The sequence below is a fragment of the Lissotriton helveticus genome, chromosome 7, assembly GCF_964261635.1.
Source record: "Lissotriton helveticus chromosome 7, aLisHel1.1, whole genome shotgun sequence".
Classification (NCBI taxonomy): Eukaryota; Metazoa; Chordata; class Amphibia; order Caudata; family Salamandridae; genus Lissotriton; species Lissotriton helveticus.
The window spans coordinates 1042546272-1042569976 of NC_136068.1; positions in this window are offsets into that span (position 1 = coordinate 1042546272).

Sequence of the window (23705 nt, forward strand, 5' to 3'; positions counted from 1 at the left end):
AAGTATGCTGGCTGTCCATAGCAGGCTCAGACCGCCTATTTCGAGTTAGGAAACTGGTTGTACCAGTTCTGGGCCACGTGCTTGGAGCACGACCACAAGAATTTCAAGATGTTCTTTGCAGATAGATATACATTTTTCAGAATCAGTGAAGCTTTCTGTTCCATTAATATATTTTGATCTAAGGAAAGCTAGTTCAATTTACAGCAAAATCATTGTACCTAATTGTTGGGGTTGTTTCACACTATGCTGCTTACTTTCCACACCCCACTTATCTATGATTTAACTGAACGTTTGTGAGATTTGCTTTCTGGCCAAGCAAGTGTCAATGATGGCTTTGCGTGGAAAAAGAGAGTACATACTTAACAGGGAATTATTAATGGTCTGGTATTGAAAGCTTCTTTTATTTCTCCACTGTGCTAGTACTTACTGGATAGCTGGAGCAAATAAATTCTGCACGCTTAAATTAAGAATTTATTTTGCTGGGTAATGCCAGGTGCTTCAAGAGGTTGCTACAATCACGGATGCTGTAATAGCATCCGTAGGAGAAGCAAGCCTTCTAAAAAAGATCGTGGGTCCATTGAAACCACCACGTTCCTTTGATTTTGTGTTTGATTTGGCAACTATCCGTTTCATAGCTGGTCATTAATATATTCAGTGTTCAGGAATACATCTTTAACTGTGGCATTAGCAGCCGATCTGGAGAATGACACTGATGACAGTGACAAGGACACAGCAGCTGACATTTTTATGCTTGAAGATTCTCGCAGCACTGATCATTAACAAACCCTAATACACTTGTTATTTGAGGGGTTCTATGTACTCACACTTACATACGCATATTGTTTTCTTTCTTTCTAGGATATACTGCATCTAGCTTCATTGTTTATATAATGTACTGCAAAGTCATTTTGGGAGAGCACTCTTGATGCAGAGATTGGAATGGGGGTCGAATATGTAGTTCAGGCCTCACATGTATCACTCACAATACAGTGTGCATGACCATGCAGTTTTATCCATTTCATAACAAGAATAGGACTTTTCTTAATTATTAAGCAGACGTGCAGTAACTGCAAGAAGTTCTTTGGTATCGAAATCTTGAGGGTAATCCAGCCAGTACTTTTCTACAAACTTCTGTGCTTGGTGGGGTTGTAGGAAGTGTTATTTATTTATTTATTTTATTTTTTGAGTTTTACATAGCGCAAACTTGACCCGTGGGTAACGGAGCGCTTTACAAGGTTTGAACAGTTATTTACAAGGAATACACAAGACAAATAGTAGGCATGCAGGGTAATCATATACAATAAAAGGTTGAATATATGATCATGAAATTTCAGAGGTAGAGATGGTAGGTTTTTACAGAAGTTGGAGAAGTAAATCGTCAGTAATTTGCAAAGGTAGTGATGCTCGGGCTCTTTGGTGGTTAGAAGGAAAGTGCACAAAAGCATGTCGATTATTTTAGAAGGGTGTATCCTGGTACTTATTCAGAAGAAATAAATCAGGATTGAGGTTACACAAACTAACCTTGAATTTAGCTGCAAAGCATTCAGTATTTAATGCGTTAGTACGTATGCTTATGTTACTGGTATGTATTCCTTCCTGGATGTTTAGGTACTTCAAGAGGACATTTTTTGCATAAGTAACATAAACAGAATTCAGACTACGTTCCCTGCCAACAACCTTCAAATTGATAAATTGAAATGTAAAACACTCTACAACCAAAACATTATTTATTTACATTAGATAATAAATTGGAATCAAGATATTGCTGTCACTTTGTTGTGTAGGGGTCTTAAATTTAACTAGAGAATTTGTGTTTGATCATATACTTTCAGGCCCTTTCGTAAGACTATTTTTTAACTGATCTGTGAGCGAGCAGACGTTGACAGAGCAAACATAGCAGCTATAGATGGTAATTGATATTCACCAGTTATCACATTGATGTTATTTTGTACTATAAGACGAGAAACAGTGTAAAGAAAGTGCTTCTGTGAAGAGAAGCAATTTTTAAAAATTCTTAATTAGCACAAACACACTCACAGAATTAATCAATTGGTGTTTTTTAAAGATATGATAATGAGGGTAAGCCCAGTTTGAGTCTAATTCTATGCAGTAGAGTAAAGGTTGTTAAATTTAAAAATAAACGAGTCGATTGCAGGAATAGCAAGTCAAGTTTTGGGATCTTGTTTGGCCAGAGAGTTCTAGACCCATCAAGTAAAACGGGTAAACATTTATATGTGAGCACATTGACTGATGGGCCAATAGATCTTGCTCCATATTTATTTGAGGGCCTCTTAATCACAAGTTATTTCGCTGCTTCTTAATTTAAGTAATTTAAAATATAGGTCCCTTCTTGCTCTGCTGTCAATTGTCAGGCCAAAATATGGATAGCTGGTGACGTTTTCCAAAGGTATAGAGTTCCTTTTCCAAGCAAAAAAAACCACAATACTCATAACTTTCGTTTTTCCTATAGTTACTGGGAAGCTGATTGTTATGTGCACGGTGTGCCTGGAACTGTAAACCCTACATAGTGGCAATTATTATGCTAGCGGTTGGATAGAGTGATTGACTTGGATTGGGTGGGGATATATTTCAGGTGTTCATTGGCTAAGGAGTCATCAGACTGTATGTTCCCCTGGCCCAGTATTTGCAGCATCAACCCCCCTTCAATCAGTGGGTGGACTCCAGTGATCCAAAATCAGGCATGGTGAATCTTTTTTGGTGATTGCCTTCAGAGAGTGGGTTCCACAATGTGAATAGGAAGCCGTTAACTGCCTATGTCCTGCTTGTCCACCTTTGCCTGTAGCCAGGTCTGCGGTAAATAAAGTCTTGGTGACTTACAGGTCTGAGTGTCCTTGGTTATGGCAGTTCTCAGTGTATGAGAAGCTTGCACTTTATAACTGCATAGGTTGTAGTGCAGGTGTCTCCAACGAGTACCTCTGGAGCTACTGGTAGCTTGCCAGCACCCCCAAAGTAGCTTTCAAAGGTGAAGCCGAGCCAATCACAGAGACTGTGTGCATATTAACTGCTCATTTTAAGACCCTCACAGTGACAGCCAACCAAACCTATGGCAGGGCATCTAGGTAACACTGAAACACACACTGTGTTGGCTAATGGGGTCTGCCACATGACCATCTATATTCACTCTAATTCTAACTAAGTCACAAAGAGATAGGCCATGTTATATGCCCTGCTCTATCAGTCGCATCATGCACATGTCTGAACAATGTCAATCAAAGAGTGGCTACAGTAACTGGTGCTGACCCACAAGTGTGTGACTGTGGGAACCAAAGTGGAAATGTTAGTTGGGAACATGATCAACCCAGGATCTGAGGAGAGCAGGGTATGGATGCAGGGTAGAGAAAATCTGACATTGTGTTCCTCCCTAATAAAAAGTATTATTTTCTGGGAGATACGCCTAGTGTCAAGGACTGTCAAATGTGCATGCTGGCCCCAATCATATGTTTTTTTTTTTTTATCTCTGGTGCAATTGTGTCCCTTCATGGCAGAATAGTGTCAGTGGCATAATAGTGGTCGCCCTTGACTATTTGGGCATCATTGTGCCATATTGGCTGCCAGCATTGACATTAAGAGCATGCCTATTCTACTTTTAGCCACCTCTGACAGAAAGGTGACTAGTTATCACGTAATAATGTCCATGACTGAAACACAGTGGGTATCCTCGATATTAAGGTTTCCAGCCTTGACACATTGGTGGCCCTGTTAATAATGGTGGGCAATATTAGCATAACATAGGCATCTGTAGCATTATAAAGAGCATCCTGAGCCTATGATAATACCTGGGTTTTCAAAGCAGAATCACTCTATATGAGGCATTTTAACACCGTAGTACTTGATTAAAATGAGTAGCTGATGTTTGAATTCGGTATTTTATAAATGTCTTTTGAAGGCAAACAGTATGTTTTTTCCGAAAAGGCTTTTCTTCTGGAAAATTGTTTATTCGCCCAAAAGGAAAAGTGGTATTTGATAGAAAAAAATGTGTATTTTCAAAAACAAATGTGCTGACTAAGACAAAATACCACAGTTCTAAAGCACATTCAAAGTTGATAGCCCCACAATAGTTCAATTTGGGGTGGGGAGACTTCCTGCTGTGGTTATGTCCTTTGTGCCAAAGGGCATGTGATGATTTTAATGGTACTTCATTACTCAGGTGGATGCATTTACAACTGATAAACATCTTCCTGGAATTTCTGCTGAAACCTCGCCTAGAATATTTGGGTTGTCACTAGTGATAATCCTGCTTAGGGTGGTTGTAGTGTTTTGTTAACACACGTCGTCATTATTTTACAGTGATAAAATATCCAAGTAGCTCATCAGGAATTTCCTTGATCAGACACAGCTCTCCCTACAGATAAGGTTGGAGCCACCTGCTGTAGCGCTTCTCAGTGAGGGATGTGGCCGGCTCAACTAGACTCAATAGTCCAGTGGCCAGCAACAGTGCACTTGCATCTTCCTGTGGTCTCACATTGCAGTGTGAGCTGTCCAGCCTTTATGTGATCATCCCTTCACTGTCACTGCTTGACGTCTTGCACCTTCTATTCTGTTGTACAACCCTTCCACCCTCACCATGCCTTCTTCTTTGCACCCGAAGCAAACCCTTGAGCCCTGCACTCCACCCTGCTGACACTGTTGTTTTGGATTTTGTACAATGAACTGTTGTTGCCACGTTTCATCAATATCCAAAACCGATTATAGAAGTTTGCAGTTTAGGATTCCACACACAGAGAACTACTGGACAATAAGTATTTGCTACTGCTACTTCTTTGCACAACTCAATTTTGCAAATATCTTTTCAATAAAAGTACCTCAGTATGTCTGTCCTAAATAGTGTGGGTGGACTGAGCTACTGACACACAATCTAAACCAATAGGAAAAGCAGTTAAATGGAAATCCAAACATAGGACCACGGAGGAATCCGATAAGTCTGTTTCAGCCAGAAAAGAAATGCAAGTACACCATGTAGGCAGGTGTAGTCAGGAATCAGAGGAATCAGGAATCAGAAGAAAAATCATCTATGTCTGCAAAGTAACCAGAGGCAGTTTGTGCAATAACAGGGGCCTCATGTGGTAAAGAAGAACTGGTAAACACCTCCAAAGGTTGTTGAGAATAAATATCGTCCTTGTTAGCAGTAGAAAACTGTAAACTCACAGCTGATGTGCATCCTATATTAGTTGTAGAAGTAGAAACCTTCAACGTCTCCAGCCAGGGAGAATCATTATTTGTATTATTTAATACTTATAGAGGGATTTCCTGTAAGGTAGCAAGAGGAGGCAGGTAACTACCAAGGAGACCTCGTGACCTACTATGTAGGACTGGCCACATGGTGTGGTTTGATAAACTATATGGAAACAAACAGTTTGTTCTCCAACCAGCAAGCAGTGATAAAAATCACAGATTAAAGCTATCGCCCTAGAAAAAGGATTGCGGGCAGCTAATGGAAGAACTCCCTCTGATAGGCATGGGGCTAGCACCTTTAATAATGGCCGTTATGCTAGTCGCATCGACTATGCCAATTCATCTAAAATTATGGCATGCTCTTCTGCACATGGTAGTGAAGGATCGCATGGAATGCGATCATAACCCACTATGTTTCACCTTTAAACTACCGATCCAACAAGAACCTTTACTACCTGAGAATCGTCTAATCACCCGTGACTTGGTTCCTACTAATGACCAACCAGATATTTTAGCTTCTATTGCCGTGGAAACTTGGCATACCTTAGCTGAACCAGAGGCCCTTTCCACTAGCCCTGACCTTTTATCATTACACCACATAACTGCAATACATAGCAAATCTTTTGCCAAGCTGAACTCTTATCTTACCAAAGAATGCAGGCCGAGGAGTACCCCTCAAAAGAACATGTGCCATTGGTTTAATAAAACTTGTAAAACTGCCCGCCGACATCTCAGTGAAGCAATTAGGTTGAAAGATCCATTCAGTCTTCAGACAGCCAGGACAGAATATAGGAGAGACCAGTTGAAGGCAAAAAAGGATGGGGTGAAAACAGATGGCAGGACCTCAGATTGGCTTGTGCCAATAACAATTCCCAACAGTTCTGGAATTGGGTCAAATGGGGCGGGGGGCTACCGACCCCAGACACCGAATCATGTAGCCCAGGACCAATGGGTAATTCATTTTGAATCCCAATATGCAAACGGACCTGAAGAAGCCAACGTTATACAACTCCCTCATAATTACTACCTTTACAAGGTCTTAACCGCAGATGACGTCGATATGGCCCTTAGTACAATCATGGGAGGTAGGGCGCCTGGGATTGACGGCATCCCTGCTGATATTTTCCTTTACAGTAAGTCTTGGTGGAATAGGTACATCTTGACATTGGGTAATGCGATTGCGCTATGGACCCCTGTCCCTGATTCCTGGAGAGGGGCAGAGATTATTCCATTATACAAAAATGGTGACAAGTCCCTCCCAGTGAACTACAGGCCTATCGGCCTAATCGATACTATACAAAAGACGGTAGCTCGATTGGTGCTAGATAAGTTCCAAGACTGGATAGAGGAACAGGAAATTCTTACCCCGCTACAGGCGGGCTTTCGAAACCACATCAGCACGATTGACCAAGTAATCCGGTTTAGGCTACTATATTGGCGAACCGTGGTCTTGGGCAAAGGTAACATGTATGCTGCCTTTGTCGACCTTAAGTCAGCTTTTGACCTGGTTTCGCATAGCAAGCTTTGGGTTGTTTTGCAGGACCTACGGATACCTCCTGAACTGCTCTCCCTAATAGCGCGCCTGCCTGAAGACAACTTTGCCCAGGTACGCTGGGGTAGGCAGGGAAATGTCACCAGTCCCTTTCCCGTAGTGAAGGGGGTATGCCAAGCATGCGTATTGGCCCCTACCTTATTTTCCCTTTTTATGAATGGGATAGCTGAGTTTTTATCATTGGTTCCTACGGATGCCCCAGTCCTTGCAGGTTCTGCAATTCCCATTGTAATGTTTGCCAACGATACATTGATCATTTCTAAAACCCCAAGCGGATTACACCGAGCCCTAGCTCTCTTTGAACAATGTTGCTCCCTACAGGGTCTAGAAATCAATGTGGTGAAAACAAAATGAATGACTTTTAACCAACATAGATCTTTTAAAGTAAGCATATTTTAGACAAGAGGCCATTTAGAGCAAGTTAACGCATTCACTTACCTAGGAGTTATCCTGCAAAAAGATATGAGATGGAGGCGCCAGATCGAAACTGCCTCACTAAAACACCGGCAATTATCAGGGGCCATACACAGTGTGTTTAATACCTCCCTGACCAAGCCAATAAGCCCGATCCTACAAATTCATAATATGAAAGTGGTCAGACCAGTGCTTTACGGGGTGGAACTTTGATGGTTTGAAAACCTGTCTAAGCTATCACTCGCTGAAAACAGATTCCTGAGAAACATTACCAACCTTCCTCAAAGTCCCCCGGTCCTACCACTGATACAAGATCTGGGTGGGAAAGCAATGGCAGATCTAGCAAGGTACGTCCCATCTTGTACTGGCGCCAAATATGGTGTACTCTGGAACTATCAACATACGCCACAGGCATTAAAGAAGTAATCCTATCAGATCGGTTTCACAAGATTAGTTGGCTAAGAGCACTTAGAGCTTCCCTGGGGAGTATTGGTATGTCTGAGCTGTGGGAAAATTCAATGTGTTGCCTCTAAAGAGATTATAAAAGAAAGATATTGGGAATTGGTCTACCACAACAGCTTCAGAGAGAGTGATAGTTCATCGCTAACTGTGGCTTTTTTAACAGTTAAATCTTGGCCAAGTCTGGAACGGTACTGGGATGTCATATCTAAACCCTTGGATTGAAAGGTGTACTTCCAATTCAGAGTGGGAACTTTGCCTTTAAGAACATATACAGCAAAATGGGCCAAACCGGGCCATAGTAAATGTCTTTTTTGCAATGCACTAGATGAGTCCTATGCCCACGTCCTGTTTGTCTGCCAAGCCTATTCTGGGCCTCGCAAAGCGTGGCTGACACCAATTTGTAGGAATTTGGGCTCTAGAACGAGTAGCATTGCTTTAAGAATATTGTGTACCGACACGTTGCCTTGTATTACAATAGCAGTAGGCAAGTTCCTAAGCTGGATGTGTATAATCATATCCCGTACTATAGATGTCATATGAATATCCACAAATTCTATCTGATTGTGTTTTCCACCTATATTTCTGTGGCGATGTCTGAAATAAGTTCCCCTAGCTATTTTTACTTATTAGGGCTCTTAATTCCATTATGATAAGCACTCTTTTTTAATCTGATAATGCTTTGAACTCGGATTATGTTTGTTGTATGAAATATTCATGTTTTAGTCTATGAATTCAATGTATTTTTAATGTTGAAAATTCATTGTTGTTTTATCTGTGACCTGCTTTTATGACATAAACTGTTGAATAAAGCTTTTTGGATTGAATTGGATAAAAATCACAGTTCTCGTACATTGAATGCCATGGACTGACACTAGTGCTCTGTATGATGAGCTAAATTATTTTCTTTCAGTTATCTTTTCTCGAACCAGATCCTCCAACTTTAGGAATCTAGCCAGAAATTGCTGGTTGCTCCTTCACTTCTTCAGTGGCAGACCGTTTGAAAATTTAATTTGAGCTCTCTACTCTGAAGTCTTGTAGTTCCTATAAGACAGCGAAACATTCATTGATGTTAAGAGGCATATCTGCTGCCATTGTGCCAGGGTTGTCGAGATCTGGAACATACATCTGCACCCAAACAGGACTTTGTAGGGAGTCAAGCCACCCAAGGATCATTAAGCAAATTATTTAAAGCTCTCTGGACTCTATACAAGTGATCGATCCAAATATCACCTAAACTTAATACTCTAGCTGTTATGCACTGCTTAAAGTCAGTTTTTGTTTTCCTCTATCGAATTTCCCTTAGGATGATAGGGGAAGGAATAATGCACAGCAACACCCAGGTTTCGCATGGTATCCTGGAAAGCCTTAGAGGCAAACGCTGGACCCTAGTCAGAGTGGAATGCTGCTTCTGCATATGTCCTGATAAAGACTTGAAAATCTTAAACAACAGTTTGAGCATCAGCCGATCACTGTGGCACTACCTATAGGAATCTAGAACATGAATCTACGGCCAATAGAATACATTTGAGCACACCATCTGAATTTAGAGGTCTGCAGTGATCCAAATAGACATGTCAAGGGTTTGAGACTAAGATGGGTGTCTACGGTGGGCAACTTGATGTGGAAATTTTAAATTTGCTGGCAAATGTTACAGCTAAGGACATATTGTTTAGCCTGCTTGTACAGACTATGCCACCAATAGTGTTTCTGTAGTAAAGAAACTGTAGCCGCCACACCTGCATGGGTAGGCGCTAATCCCTCATGAGCAGCTATGATTAATTCTAGCCTGCGGTCCTGGTTGGATATCGCTCAATCACCCACTCTGGGATTGCGAGTATTTATTTATTTTTTAATTTTATTTTTTATTTATTTTAGAAGTTTTCTATAGCGCTGGCCAGACCCGGGGGTATCGGAGCGCTTTACAGTGGGGGAGGGTACAACAGGGTTAACACAGTAAAGCACAATAAGTCATATAAGAATAACGATTAAAAATTGTTTGGTGTCTGAGGGGCGACATTGAGGTACACAATACAGCACACTAAGTCATACAAAAATAATGATTACAATTGTTTGGTGCCTGAGGGGGGACCTAGATGTAGTCAGTGTTTCAGGATAAGCTTGAGTTCGGGAATGCCCGGTTGAGGTAGAGGGTTTTTAGTCGAGTCTTGAATTCTGGGAAGGATGGGGTAGTTCTGATGTCCACCGGGATGGAGTTCCAAATTTTTGGAGCGTTGCCTGCGAAGGAGCGGGCTGCAGTTTCATATTTCCGAGTTTTCAGTGGGATGAGTAGGAGGGAGTTTGAGCTTCTGAGAGTTCTGGTTTGGCCAGCTTTCTTGAGCTTAGAGGCGAAGTATTCTGGTTTCCCTGTGTGTAAGGCTTTGTGCGTGAGGCAAGCCGTTCTGAAACTCGCACGCATTTCCATTTCCATTTTAGGTCTCTGAGTGCGGGGGATATGTGGTCGAATTTCTTTGTACCGGAGACCATTCTGGCAGCTGCATTGAGGGTCGTTTTGAGTGGTGCTAGGTGGGATAGAGCTGTTCCTGAGAGGGTTGCGATCCCGTAGTCCAGTCTGGATAGCACCAGTGATTGGGTGGCTTGTTTGAGATCTTTCTGCGGGATGTGTGGTTTGATTCTGTTGAGGAGTTTCAGATTGAGGAAGGCGCTCTTAGCGGAATGTTATGTTATGTTATTTTATTTTATATAGCGCACAGATGCCGCAGCCAAGAGGCGTCCCGGCGCTTAGGAGATGGAAGAACACAACACAGCAAAAAATGACCAGGTAGGAAAAGAGACTAAGGTGTAGAAAATAGGAAGGTTTTTAATGCCTTCCTAAAAGGAAGCAGATCAGGAATGGAGCGGAGAGGAGCAGGCAGAGAGTTCCAGAGAGCCGCCGCCATCACTGAGAAAGAACGTCCACCCATTCTGGCTCTTTTAAAGCGTGGCACAATGACAAGATTTAGCCCTGAGGATCGAAGGGCTCTGGAAGGGACATAATGAAGGATTGTCTGCGAGAGGATGGGGGGGAAGGCTAACTTAAGAATTTTAAAAACTAAACAAAGAGCTTTAAATTTAATTCTTTGCCCAACAGGCAGCCAATGAAGATCTTGAATAGTTCGGCGGGCCGAGACAAACTTCGGAAGGCCGACCAACATCCTGGCCGCCGCATTTTGCACCCTCTGAAGGCGGGCTAGTTCTGCCTGATTCACACCCAGAAGCAGAGAGCTGGCCTAGTCCAATCTGGTAAGAACCAGAGCTTGGACAATGATCTGTCTGGTGTCCGCATCAAAAAACTTGAAGATAGGTCGAAGGCACTGCAGGGCACCAAAACAAGTACCAGCTACACGTTTAGTGTGGGAGGTGAAGGAGAGTTTGTCATCAAGCCAGACCCCAATTCATGATGTGGTTCGTCATTGATAGTTTGTGGTCGAGGGTGATTCCCAGTGATTTAACTGATTTAGCTAAAATGGGATTTCCGTCGAGGGCATCAATAGCTTTTATCCATTCCCTGGTTTGCGTGTTATCCTCCTTGTTTGAGATGAATAGGATCTCGGTTTTTCCTTGGTTAAGTTTAAGGTGGTTTGTCGTTAGCCAGTCTTGGACTACTTTGAGAGTGTTGTTGAGCCTTAGAATGTCATTGAAGGAGGAAGTTTCAATGTAGATCTGTGTGTCATCTGCATAAAGGTGGAAAGGGATATTGGCTTTTTTCAGTATGTTGGTGAGTGGTACCATATATATGTTGAACAGTTGCAGAGAGAGAACAGATCCTTGGGGGACCCCTATGGTCACGGGGAGAGGGTCAGATGTGAAGGATTTGATTTTAACTCTTTGGAAGCGATTCTGAAAGAAGGAGGAGAACCATTGGAGGACCACATCGTCCGCACCTACTCGTTCTTTGAGGGTCTTGATGAGCAGCTTGTGGTCTACCGTGTCAAAGGCCGCCGACAGGTCAAGGAGGATGAGTAGGCAGCAGTGATCTGAGTCCAGTGAGTTGCGTATGTCATCCACTATGTTCAGGATTGCGGTTTCGGTGCTGTAGCCTTTTCTGAAGCCTGATTGGTTATGGTCTAGGAGATTGATGTTATCGATCCGGTTGTTTAGTTGACGTAGCACGCATTTTTCTAGGGTTTTGGCTAGAAAGGGGAGGCTGGAGACCGGTCTAAAATTGTTCAGGTCATTAGCGTCAAGGCCTGGTTTTTTCAGGAGAGGTGCAACCTGTCCGATTTTGAGGCAGTCAGGGACGATGTCAGTTTTTAAGGAGCTGTTGATGATTTCACACCAGAGTGGAGCAAGGGTGAGCTTCAAGTCTTTGGCCATTTGGGAGGGAATGGGATCAAGGTTGTGTGATGAGGGTTTGGAGGATGAGATTAGATTGAGGATCTCGGCTTCGTGGATGTGGTCGAAGGAGGACCAAGCGGGTGCGACAGGGATGCTAGAGGTGATTTCAGTTGTTCTTAGGTTGTTATTGTTATGCTGCTGGGCGCTGATGTCGAGAGATAGTTCAATCTTTGCGATTTTCTCGTTAAAGAAGGTGGCAAAGTTATCGCATAGTGTTTTTGAGGGCTGTGGATGGTTTGGAAGTTTGTTTTTTAATGATATGAAAGAGTTCTCTCTGTCTGTTTTTAGCTTTGTCAAGCGCATGGCAGAAGAAGTTTGTTTTTTCGCTATTGATGTGCTTCTTGTAATTTCGTCTTACTGTTCTGAGTTCCTCGCGACTGCTGTCGGAGGGGTTCTTTCTCCACTGACGTTCTGTAGCTCTGAGATGTCTTCTTTCTTTGTTGATGTCCTTGTTAAACCAGGTTCTCGATGGGATGTTGCTGGGTCTTTTTAGTTTTTGTGGAGCCAATAGTTCTAGGATGGCGGATGTGGTAGTGTTGTAATGTGCGGTGAGTTCGGTGGTGGAGAGGCCTTCCGCGGGGATTGGGAGGGAGGAGGCTATTCTTCTAATTCAGCTCAGTAGGTAGGAGTATTTTGCTGGATATTTTATAGGTAATGTAGTGCCATTGCATGAAGCATGGACAGCAACCATGATGTCCTTATCCACCTTCATATGTGAACGAGTAATTGCAGCATCAACAGCAACCTGAACTACTGATTTGGCAGCTTCATCAGCCAGTGAATTCCCTATGTGTATTCTAACACACTGATGACTCAATGTATGAGTTACATGAGCCTGTGGTAAGCAGTCTTTAGATATGCCACTTTTCTTCAAAGCAGTTTATGCTGGAGAGGGTTTCTTTTAGAATCTCTGAATCCAATAATGTAAGTCTTCATTGAAAGACTGGACACAGTAACACAAATCACACTATGAATGTGTGTAATTTAGGATCCGTATTCTCGGTACAATCCCCAAAAGATTATGTAAACTTTTTTTGCTGATGGAATTCTCAATTTTTCATGACACTGCTTACTGCTGCACATGCAGCAGAATATTGTTGCTTGGCCCAAATCCTGCATTCACTTCGAACTCTTTTACCTGTTGGAACGACCCCACCTGAAGCCTCACCCTTAGAGGACAGAGTCCTAGATGGCCACCTCCCTGAAAAGACGTTTTCCCTAATATATAAAAAATTGATAAATAATATGCCTGATCCCCTTCCGGCATTGAGGGAGAAGTGGTCGGGAGATGGGATTGAAACGACGATGAAGTCAGGAGACGGTATCCTCCCCTACAGTGGTCGCCATTCCGGCGCGCCTCAGATTTGTACAGCTAGAAATCCTCCACCGCATGTACATCACCGGGCCACGCTTGATCCATATGGGGTCACTGACAGAGGGGAATGCAGGAGATGGTGCGGTCTGCTAGGGACCTTTTTTCACAACATATGGGACTGCAAGTTCATTAGCCCTTTTTGGCATAAGATCCTCAAGGTACTCTTCACCGTACTACATCTGTCTTCTACCGGAGGCGAGGCTTGCCTCCTCAACATTTGGGAACCCACAGATCTTAACACTCACCAACATAATGGGCCACCCTGGGAATCATGATTGCCAAACGAAACAATGCGCAATTGTGGGGAGTAGCTAAACCACCTACATTAGAGACATCGGAGAGGGATCTCTACTGGAGTATGTTCAGAGAGAACACGGTATATGTCACTAGGGGCTGCCCCCAAAAGTGAGCGCATATCTGGGGCTCCTGGAATAATTATCGGGGAGAAATCTGTACAGCGCCCAATTGCACTAATTCAAATGTCCCCCTTACCCCGTGATGTTCCTCTTTAATGTTGATATGCAATCTTCATCCTATGTATGTCAATATTAATTCTTTATGCTCTGTGTCCTCAACATTGTTTATTTGAACCAATGTTTGTTTCAATAAAAAGAAATATTAAAAAAAAGAATATTGTTGCTTGGTGCCTAGTGCAGGCTAAGCGGAACCATCAGTGTATATATTATATATTCATACAGAGCAAGAGGCAAATCGTCACTGAGCACAGAATATTCTTGTTCATTTTGGAGGAATTATTCCATTTGCAAGGTAGGGTCAAAGACCTATTCAACATCTTGGATGCAAGGCTTTTGCGTTAGGAATGCATGCCTCGGTGACAGCCTCTAAGGCTGGGGCAGAAGTGACCACAATTATGTGTTTTCCCTGAGCCAACGGTCTTTCCTTTATAACAGCAGACTGAACTGCAGTCAGTATTTGTTTAGTGGATGCAAAACGCATTTCAGCATTGGAGTATAAACGTGATTTATAAGCAATTGGCACAGTATCACCCTCATTAAAGGTGATGTGTAGCTATTGGATCCCAAAATCATGCAGATCACCAAGTTAGTTGTGTTGGCACAGATGTGTAAGTGGAAGCATGTCAGTTTGCAGTGTTCTGATAATATCAATATTGGTTGAAGTTCAATGTTTGTCTGAAAAATCAGGACTAATTAAGTCGGACAATGGTTTAACCTGTTGTGCACCATTTGGATGTTTAACCTGTTGTGCACCATTTGGATGTAGAGAATTCATTTTGTTTATCCTAAAAAAAATGTAATTCTGTACATCCAAATGGAATGAACGATCGTGTAGAATTTTCCTGTTTTCTATAACATATATGAGACGAAAAAGATGCACTTTATTGGGCTCTGCACAACACGTGTAATCACTGAACTAATCTCACTGTGTTATGTACATTCATGCAAGGTTGTTTTCACTGTTAGAACATATGATTTGGCACCAAGGCGCAGCAAGTATTTTTTGATTATTACACATTTTTGTTTTTATCTATTCACACATTCAGATAATCAGATAATGTATTTATTTGCTCGTAATTACTGCTTTGTCAGCATGAAAAAACCGAATGCATTCCCCAGGCGATGATAAACTAATAGACCAGAGAATTCAATTTTTTTATCCCCAAAAAATGGAATTCTTTACATCCAAATGGAATGAACGATCGTGTAGAATTTGCCTGTTTTCTATAACACATATGAGACAAAAAAGATGCACTTTATTGGACTCTGCACAACGGGTGTAATCACTGAACTAATCTCATTGTGTTATGTACATTCATGCAAGGTTGTTTTCGCTATTAGAACATATGATTTGGCACCAAGGCGCAGCAAGTATTTTTTGATTATTACACATTTTTGTTTTTATCTATTCACACATTCAGATAATCAGATAATGTATTTATTTGCTCGTAATTACTGCTTTGTCAGCATGAAAAAACCGAATGCATTCCCCAGGCGATGATAAACTAATAGACCAGAGAATTCAATTTTTTTATCCCCAAAAAATTGAATTCTCTACATCCAAATGGAATGAACGATCGTGTAGAATTTGCCTGTTTTCTATAACACATATGAGACGAAAAAGATGCACTTTATTGGACTCTGCACAACGGGTGTAATCACTGAACTAATCTCATTGTGTTATGTACATTCATGCAAGGTTGTTTTCGCTATTAGAACATATGATTTGGCACCAAGGCGCAGCAAGTATTTTTTTATTATTACACATTTTTGTTTAAAAACGGATGCATGCCCCAGGCGATGATAAACTAATAGACCAGGTGGCTACTAACGCATTTATCCCGCTGAGGCTACATTATTAGATCGAGTTACGTTCAATCTAGCCAGATCTGTCATGAAGATGTGCCTCCAACTCATGCACTGTAATTGGCTAACATATACACGTGACGTGAAGCCGTTGTGCAGTAGTTTACTCTGATCACGTGCGTAGGGAATGTTTCAAACCGCTTTGCGATTCATATACGTCCGTGTATCCAAAACAAGAAGTAAGAGCCGGCACGTTTAGACGAGATACACGCCATCATTTAGCCCAAACATGTGAGTAAACACTAGGTCTTTCTTTCATTAGGAGCACTAGCGGTCAACTTAATTTGTGTCCAAATGAATCTGCGTTAGGCTGTTAGTTGACACCAATCGAGCGAGGTAATCTGCATTTAGCATAGCGTTTTCATGACATCATACAGGAATGCTCCTTTGAGTCTTTCGCAGTAACTCATATTTCATGTTAGGCTTATAGTCGTTCAATATGACTTGTGTGAATAGTCGGTATACTTGCATATATTGTTTACAGTTCTTCGGAGTATTGTTTGACAACTTTTACATTGCATTTTTAATAATTCGCATATGTGAATGTACATCATCGCTACCAATGTATTATGGCTGATATAGTTTCAGGTATCTTTCTTTTACAGACACCTGAGGAAGGGTCTTAGTTAGGACCCGAAATGCATTGGGTTATTTGAAATGGTTTGTCTAAGCAGCTCGTTTATGTCATAAGAAATTAACTCTCACCATGAAGTAATGGATGACTTAAAAAAATTAAACTAATGATTTACTCAGAGAAGTGCATGAAGTTTCTGTTCAATTAGAAGAAATACGTATAGAAACTATCTGTTGCTAATTGATCTGCACTCTTCCTAGGGATCGGTGCACCGGACCTAAACAACTTAAAATTATCAGAGGCACTGTTGGACACAGTGCAACGGATGCAGTAGCAAAAAGAACTGGTATAATTTCCTGTTTACAGAAGTCAGTTTGGAGTGCACAGAGACAAAAAAAATGAGATTTTCAGCCAGGAGAATGTCATAGATGGTTGCTAAATTTTCCCAAAATATTACTTTAATAGTACTCGGTATATCGCCTTCAATTTGGATGTCCAAATCATGTCTGTCGGGAGGACTAACCCACTGATCTGGTGTTTCAACTTGAATACATTCATTAATTGCCCTTGAAACTAGAAATTCTTTAAGATTCTGATGAACTATTATGACCTCTGCTGGTCTGTCTAGCGCTGTCAATGCCGTGGTCTTATTCTGAAGGGGTGTTCTCAATAAGTGTGGCATATTTGGTGGAAATACCCGCCACTGTCTTCTTTTTGAATTGGGTCATGTATTGTCGAAGTTTCTCTTCCTTCTTTATGATGATGTCAGATGACCGTTGTGAATCTTTTCTCAGTTTCACATATTCTTTGGTCGCCATCAAAGCGCGCCTCAGATTTGTACAGCTAGAAATCCTCTACCGCATGTACATCACCGGGCCACGCTTGTCCATTTTTTTTTTTGTAAATATAGTTTTTATTAGCATTTTTCATCAAAGGGAACATCTTGTACCACAGTACAGTTATGCTCATCAGTCCCATAATACAACATAATCAATAATAGTCATGCCTTTTATGCAACAAATTCTTCATACCCAACCCGCAACGACCCTCCCCACCCCTGTCAGTGCGCCCCGTTCAACTCGTACAAATGCAACAACCATGAGTACCCTCCTTCGAACAATGTGCACCATCGTATCCAATAGTATTAGGGGGACAACGTCCGTGTACGCCCACCAGTACTGCGCTCAGAACCAGTCCGCTGCAAAAGCGGGCTAACCATCCAGTCCCTAGCTCTACAGCACTTCCTCCTCTTCATCACTCGAACTATCCACCGGCCGCTGCAGCTCTGTCACCAATGCCTCCCATGCCCTAGCCACCTCCATCGCCTTGTCGTTATCTAGTCGCCTGGCCTGTTGCAGCCGGAGAGTGCTCTCCGCACGCGCCCAGCGCGGGAAGCCCGCCTTCCATCGCGCATAACTGGGGCCTCGGCGCGATTTCCAATGTAAGGTGAGTTCTCGTTTGGCCAGAATTAAGCTCAAATCACAAAACTTACTAGTGACTTTCGTCCGGGGGGTGTGCGGAAACCAGAGCAACAAGCAAGCGCCCATGTCTACCTCTATCCACCGGTCCGTGACAGCGTTCAAACAAGCTACCACTGCGATCCAATAGTCCGCCAGCGTTGCGCATGACCAGAACATGTGGGTGAAGTCAACCCCGTCCGTACCGCATCTTGGGCAGAGGGACGTGGCGCCCCCAAAGTATTGTGAAATCTTGACCGGCGTCAGATATTCTGTGAAGCGTGAAAAACGGGACCAATTGGAACCTGGCGTTCCTCGTGCCCTTCCAGGCGCGCCGAACCAGTTGAGGCCACGTTGTCTCAGGGATGGGCCTCCCAAGATCCAGCTCCCATCTGCCACGCAGCCCGTCCAAAGGCAACATGGCCTCTGTCGAAAGCCTCCGGTAGAGACAGGTAACGGCTTTGAAAGTGCCAGCCTCCATGACCACATACTGGCAACCCAGAGAGGTCGGCGGCTCGGCGAGACCCCCACTCCAGTGCTTCTGGATACTGGCCACCACTCCCCGCGGGAGACCATAAGCGTCGAGTAGCTCCTGAAAGGTCAGCAGCGCCCCATCTCGATACAGGTCTCCAAGCATGTACAACCCAAGGTCCTCCCAGGTTGCCAGCGCCGACCAATCCCCACCGTGTGGGAGGGCCGTTCACATCCCCAAAGGAATCTCCGGGGCATACGGGCGAGAGGTGCCCACGCGCCTGTGACTCCAGAGCCAACAGAGGCGAATAGTGCGCTCCTCGAGGGTGAGGCGGCCCAGTTCGAGCTTCTGGCCCAGTACTATGAAAGAGATGACGTGTCTCGGAAATAACCTACCCTGCGGCCCCTCCGGACCGCGAAATTCACGGGCCACTGCTTGGGTAAGCCATTGGAGTTGCGCCGCCAGATAGTACCACTCAAAATCCGGGACCTCCAACCCCCCATCAGCTCTAGGACGCATCAAAGTTGTTAGAGCGACCCGACGCCTGCCTGACCCCCATATAAATCCCATAGTCAAGGATCGAAGTTTGCGAAAGATCGACGCCGGCACCCACACCGGCAGGGTGCAAAACAAGTACAATAGACGAGGAAGAGCAATCAACTTCAGCAACGCCACCCGACCTGCCACTGATAGTGGCTGAGCTCGCCAGAACCCCATGGAACCCTGTAGATTCCTGATCGCTCTGTTGATGTTGCCTTCCAGCAGATCCAGTTGAGTGTGATAGATCTGAGTGGCCAGATAGGGGAGACAACGGTGCTCCCAGCGAAGGTTCCCCTCCATCCGGGAATCACAGTCCCTCGGCGCCACGGGGAAGAGGCACGATTTCCCCCAATTGACCCGCAGGCCTGAGAGACCGCCAAAACGAAGAAGGAGGCGCTTGGCCCCACGAAGGGAGCCAGCGGTATCTGCCAAAAACATCAACAGATCATCCGCATACAAAGAGATGTAGTGAGAGTCGCCCCTCAGTGCCAGACCCTCATAGGTCTGCCCCATCCGAGCATGAGCCGCCAGCGGCTCAATGGCCAGCGCGAATAGCAATTGGGACAGAGAACAGCCCTGGCGCGTCCCACGGCCAACCGGATATGCCTCCGATATCGTAGCTCCCGTCTTCACTCTAGCTGTAGCCGCATTGTACAGCAAAGCCGTCCACTTCACGAATCGCTCTCCCAACCCAAACACCTCTAAGACCCGGAACATGTACGGCCACTCCACACTGTCAAAGGCTTTTTCGATATCAATAGAAAGCACTGCGGCCTCCGGGAGCCCCCCGATATCGCCCCCCCATGACCCGCAGTAAGCGGCGCACACGGGTGGCCGTGGTGCGTTGGGGAATGAAGCCCGCCTGATCCGGGTGGAGCAAAGTGCACATATGGGCAAGCAGACGCGTTGCGAGAACCCTGCTCAGGGTTTTATAATCCGTCGTGAGCATAGACAGGGGGCGGTAGGACAGGCAAGAGCCGGCGTCCCCCCCGCTTTAAGAGGGGAATTATGATGGCCTCCCGGGACCTTGCGGGAAGAAGGCCAGCGTCCCAGGCCTCCTTATAAACAGCGTGCAGCCGCAGGGCCAAGATGTCGATATAAGCCGCATAGAACTCAATCGGGAGGCCATCTGCGCCAGGGGTCTTGCGGCGAGCCATGTGCTTGATGGCCGCGCGTATTTCCCCCACAGAGATCTCGTCGCCTAGCCTGTCCCCATGTTCCGGGTCAAGGCGCGGTAACTGTGCGGCGGTTAGGAAGTCATCCAGTTCCACAGGGGCACTGGGCATCGTGCTCTGGTACAAACGTGCATAGTAATAAAAGAACTGATCATTGATGCCGTTCTGGGTGTAGACCAAACTCCCCTCCGCCGTGGTTAATGCCAAGATCGGGGTGCCACGGGCCGCCGGATTGGCCAGCCAAGCCAGCAGGGAGCCCACTTTATCGGGCTCAGCGGGCGCCCTAACAAGATATTCCTTTTGATCGAAGCAGCGGAGCCTTTCCATCTGCACCGCGACTTCTTTACGGGCTGCTGTGACGGCCTCGGGATTGTCGTGGCCAACTCGCTCCGCCGCACGCAACCGATCTTCGCTGTGCATGAGGTCTTGCAGTAGGGTCTTGCGGGCCCCCGCCGGGCTGAGACACAGGCGCCTCGAATCACCGCCTTGAAGGCGTCCCATTCAAGGGCCCTACCGGGCCACGCTTGATCCATATGGGGTCACTGACAGAGGGGAATGCAGGAGATGGTGCGGCCTGCTAGGGACCTTTTTTCACATCATATGGGACTGCAAGTTCATTAGCCCTTTTTGGCATAAGATCCACAAGGTACTCTTCACCGTATTACATACCTGTCTTCTACCGGAGGCGAGGCATGCCTCCTCAACATTTGGGAACCCACAGATCTTAACACTCACCAAATACAATGGGCCACCCTGGGAATCATGATTGCCAAACGAAACATTGCGCAATTGTGGGGAGTGGCTAAACCACCTACATTAGAGACCTCGGAGAGGGATCTCGACTGGTGTATGTTCAGAGAGAACACGGTATATGTCACTAGGGGCTGCCCCCAAAAGTGGGCGCATATCTGGGGCTCCTGGAATAATTATCAGGGAGAAATCTGTACACCGCCTGATTGCACCAATTCAAATGTCCCCCTTACCCCGTGATGTTCCCCTTTAATGTTGAAATGCAATCTTCATCCTATGTATGTCAATATTAATTCTTTATGCTCTGTATTCTCAACATTGTTTATTTGTACCGATGTTTGTTTCAATAAAAAGAAATATAAAAAAAAGAATATTGTTGCTTGGTGCCTAGTGCAGGCTAAGCGGAACCATCAGTGTATATATTATATAATCATACCGAGCAAGAGGCAAATCGTCCCTGAGCACAGAATATTCTTGTTCATTTTGGAGGAATTATTCCATTTGCAAGGTAGGGTCAAAGACCTAGTCAACATCTTGGATGCAAGGCTTTTGCGTTAGGAATGCTTGCCTCTGTGACAGCCTCTAAGGCTGGGGCAGTAGTAACCACAATTATGTGTTTTCCCTGAGCCAACAGTCTTTCTTTTATAACAGCAGACTGAACTGCAGTCAGTATTTTTTTTCTGTGGATGCAAAACGCATTTCAGCATTGGAGTATAAACGTGATTTATAAGCAATTGGCACAGTCTCACCCTCATTAAAGGTGACGTGTAGCTATTGGATCCCAAAATCATGCGGATCACCAAGTTAGTTGTGTTGGCACAGATGTGTAAGTGGAAGCATGTCAGTTTGCAGTGTTCTGAAAATATCAGTATTGGTTGAAGTTCAATGTTTGTCTGAAAAATCAGGACTAATTAAGTCGGAAAATTGTTTAACCTGTTGTGCACCATTTGGATGTTTAACCTGTTGCGCACCATTTGATGTAGAGAATTAATTTTTTTATCCTAAAAAAATGTAATTCTCTACATCCAAATGAAATGAACAATCATGTAGAATTTGCCTGTTTTCTAGAACACATAGACGAAAAAGATGCACTTCATTGGACTCTGCACAACGCGTGTAATCACTGAACTAATCTCACTGTGTTATGTACATTCATGCGAGGTTGTTTTCGCTGTTAGAACATATGATTTGGCACCAAGGCCCAGCAAGTATTTTTTGATTATTACACTTTTTTTTTTTATCTATTCACACATTTAGATAATCATATAATGTATTTATTTGCTCGTAATTACTGCTTTGTCAGCATGAAAAAAACGAATGCATTCCCCAGGCGATGATAAACTAATAGACCAGAGAATTCAATTTTTTATCCTAAAAAAATTGAATTCTCTACATCCAAATGGAATGAACAATCGTGTAGAATTTGCCTGTTTTCTAGAACACATATGAGACGAAAAAGATGCACTTTATTGGACTCTGCAGAACGCGTGTAATCACTGAACTAATCTCACTGTGTTATGTACATTCATGCAAGGTTGTTTTCGATATTAGAACATATGATTTGGCACCAAGGCGCAGCAAGTATTTTTTGATTATTACACATTTTTGTTTAAAAACGGATGCATGCCCCAGGCGATGATAAACTAAGAGACCAGGTGGGTACTAACGCATTTATCCTGCTGAGGCTACATTAATAGATCGGGTTACGTTAAATCTACCCAGATCTGTCACGAAGATGTGCCTCTAACCCATGCACTGTAATTGGCTAAAATATACACGAGACGTGAAGCCGTTGTGCAGTAGTTTACTCTGATCACGTGCGTAGGAAATGTTTCAAACCGCTTTGCGATTGCGCGATTCGTATACGTCCGTATATCCAAAACAAGAAAAGCTGGCACGTTTAGACAAGATACACGCCATCATTTAGCCCAAACATGTGAGTAAACACTAGGTCTTTCTTTCATTAGGAGCACTAGCGGTCAACTTAATTTGTGTCCAAATGAATCTGCGTTAGACTGTTAGTTGACACCAACCGAGCGAGGTAATCTGCATTTGGCCTAGCGTTTTCATAACATCATACAGGAATGCTCCTTTGAGTCTTTCGTAGTAACTCATATTTCATGTTAGGCTTATAGTCGTTCAATATGAGTTGTGTGAATAGTCGGTATACTTGCATATATTGTTTACTGTTCTTCGGAGTATTGTTTGACAACTTTTACATTGCATTTTTAATAATTTGCATATGTGAATGTACATCATCGCTACCAATGAATTATGGCTGATATAGTTTCATGTATCTTTCTTTTACAGACCCCTGAGGATGGGTCTCAGTTAGGGCCCGAAATGCATTGGGTTATGTGAAATGGTTTGTCTAAGCAGCTTGTTTATGTCATAAGAAATGAACTCTCACCATCAAGTAATGGATGACTTAAAAACAATTAAACTAATGATTTACTCAGAGAAGTGCATAAAGTTTCTGTTCAATTAGAAGAAATACGTATAGAAACAATCTGTTTCTAATTGATCTGCACTCTTCCTAGGGATCGGTGCACCGGACCCACACAACTTAAAATGATCAAAGGCACTGTTGGACACAGTGCAACGGATGCAGTAGCAAAAAGAACTGGTATAATTTCCTATTTAAAGAAGTCAGTTCGGAGTGCACAGAGACAAAAAAATGAGATTTTCAGCCAGGAGAATGTCATAGATGGTTGCTAAATTTTCCCAAAATATTACTTTAATAGTACTCGGTATATCGCCTTCAATTTGGATGTCCAAATCATGTCTGTCGGGAGGACTAACGCACTGATCTGGTGTTTCAACTTGAATACATTCATTAATTGCTCTTGAAACTAGAAATTCTTTAAGATTCTGATGAACTATTATGACCTCTGCTGCTCTGTCTAGCACTGTCAATGCCGACATCTTATTCTGAAGGAGTGTTCTCAATAAGTGTGGCATATTTGGTGGAAATACCTGCCACTTTCTTCTTTTTGAATTGGGATATGTATTGTGGAAGTTTCTCTTTATGACGATGTCAGATGACCGTTGTGAGTCCTTTCTC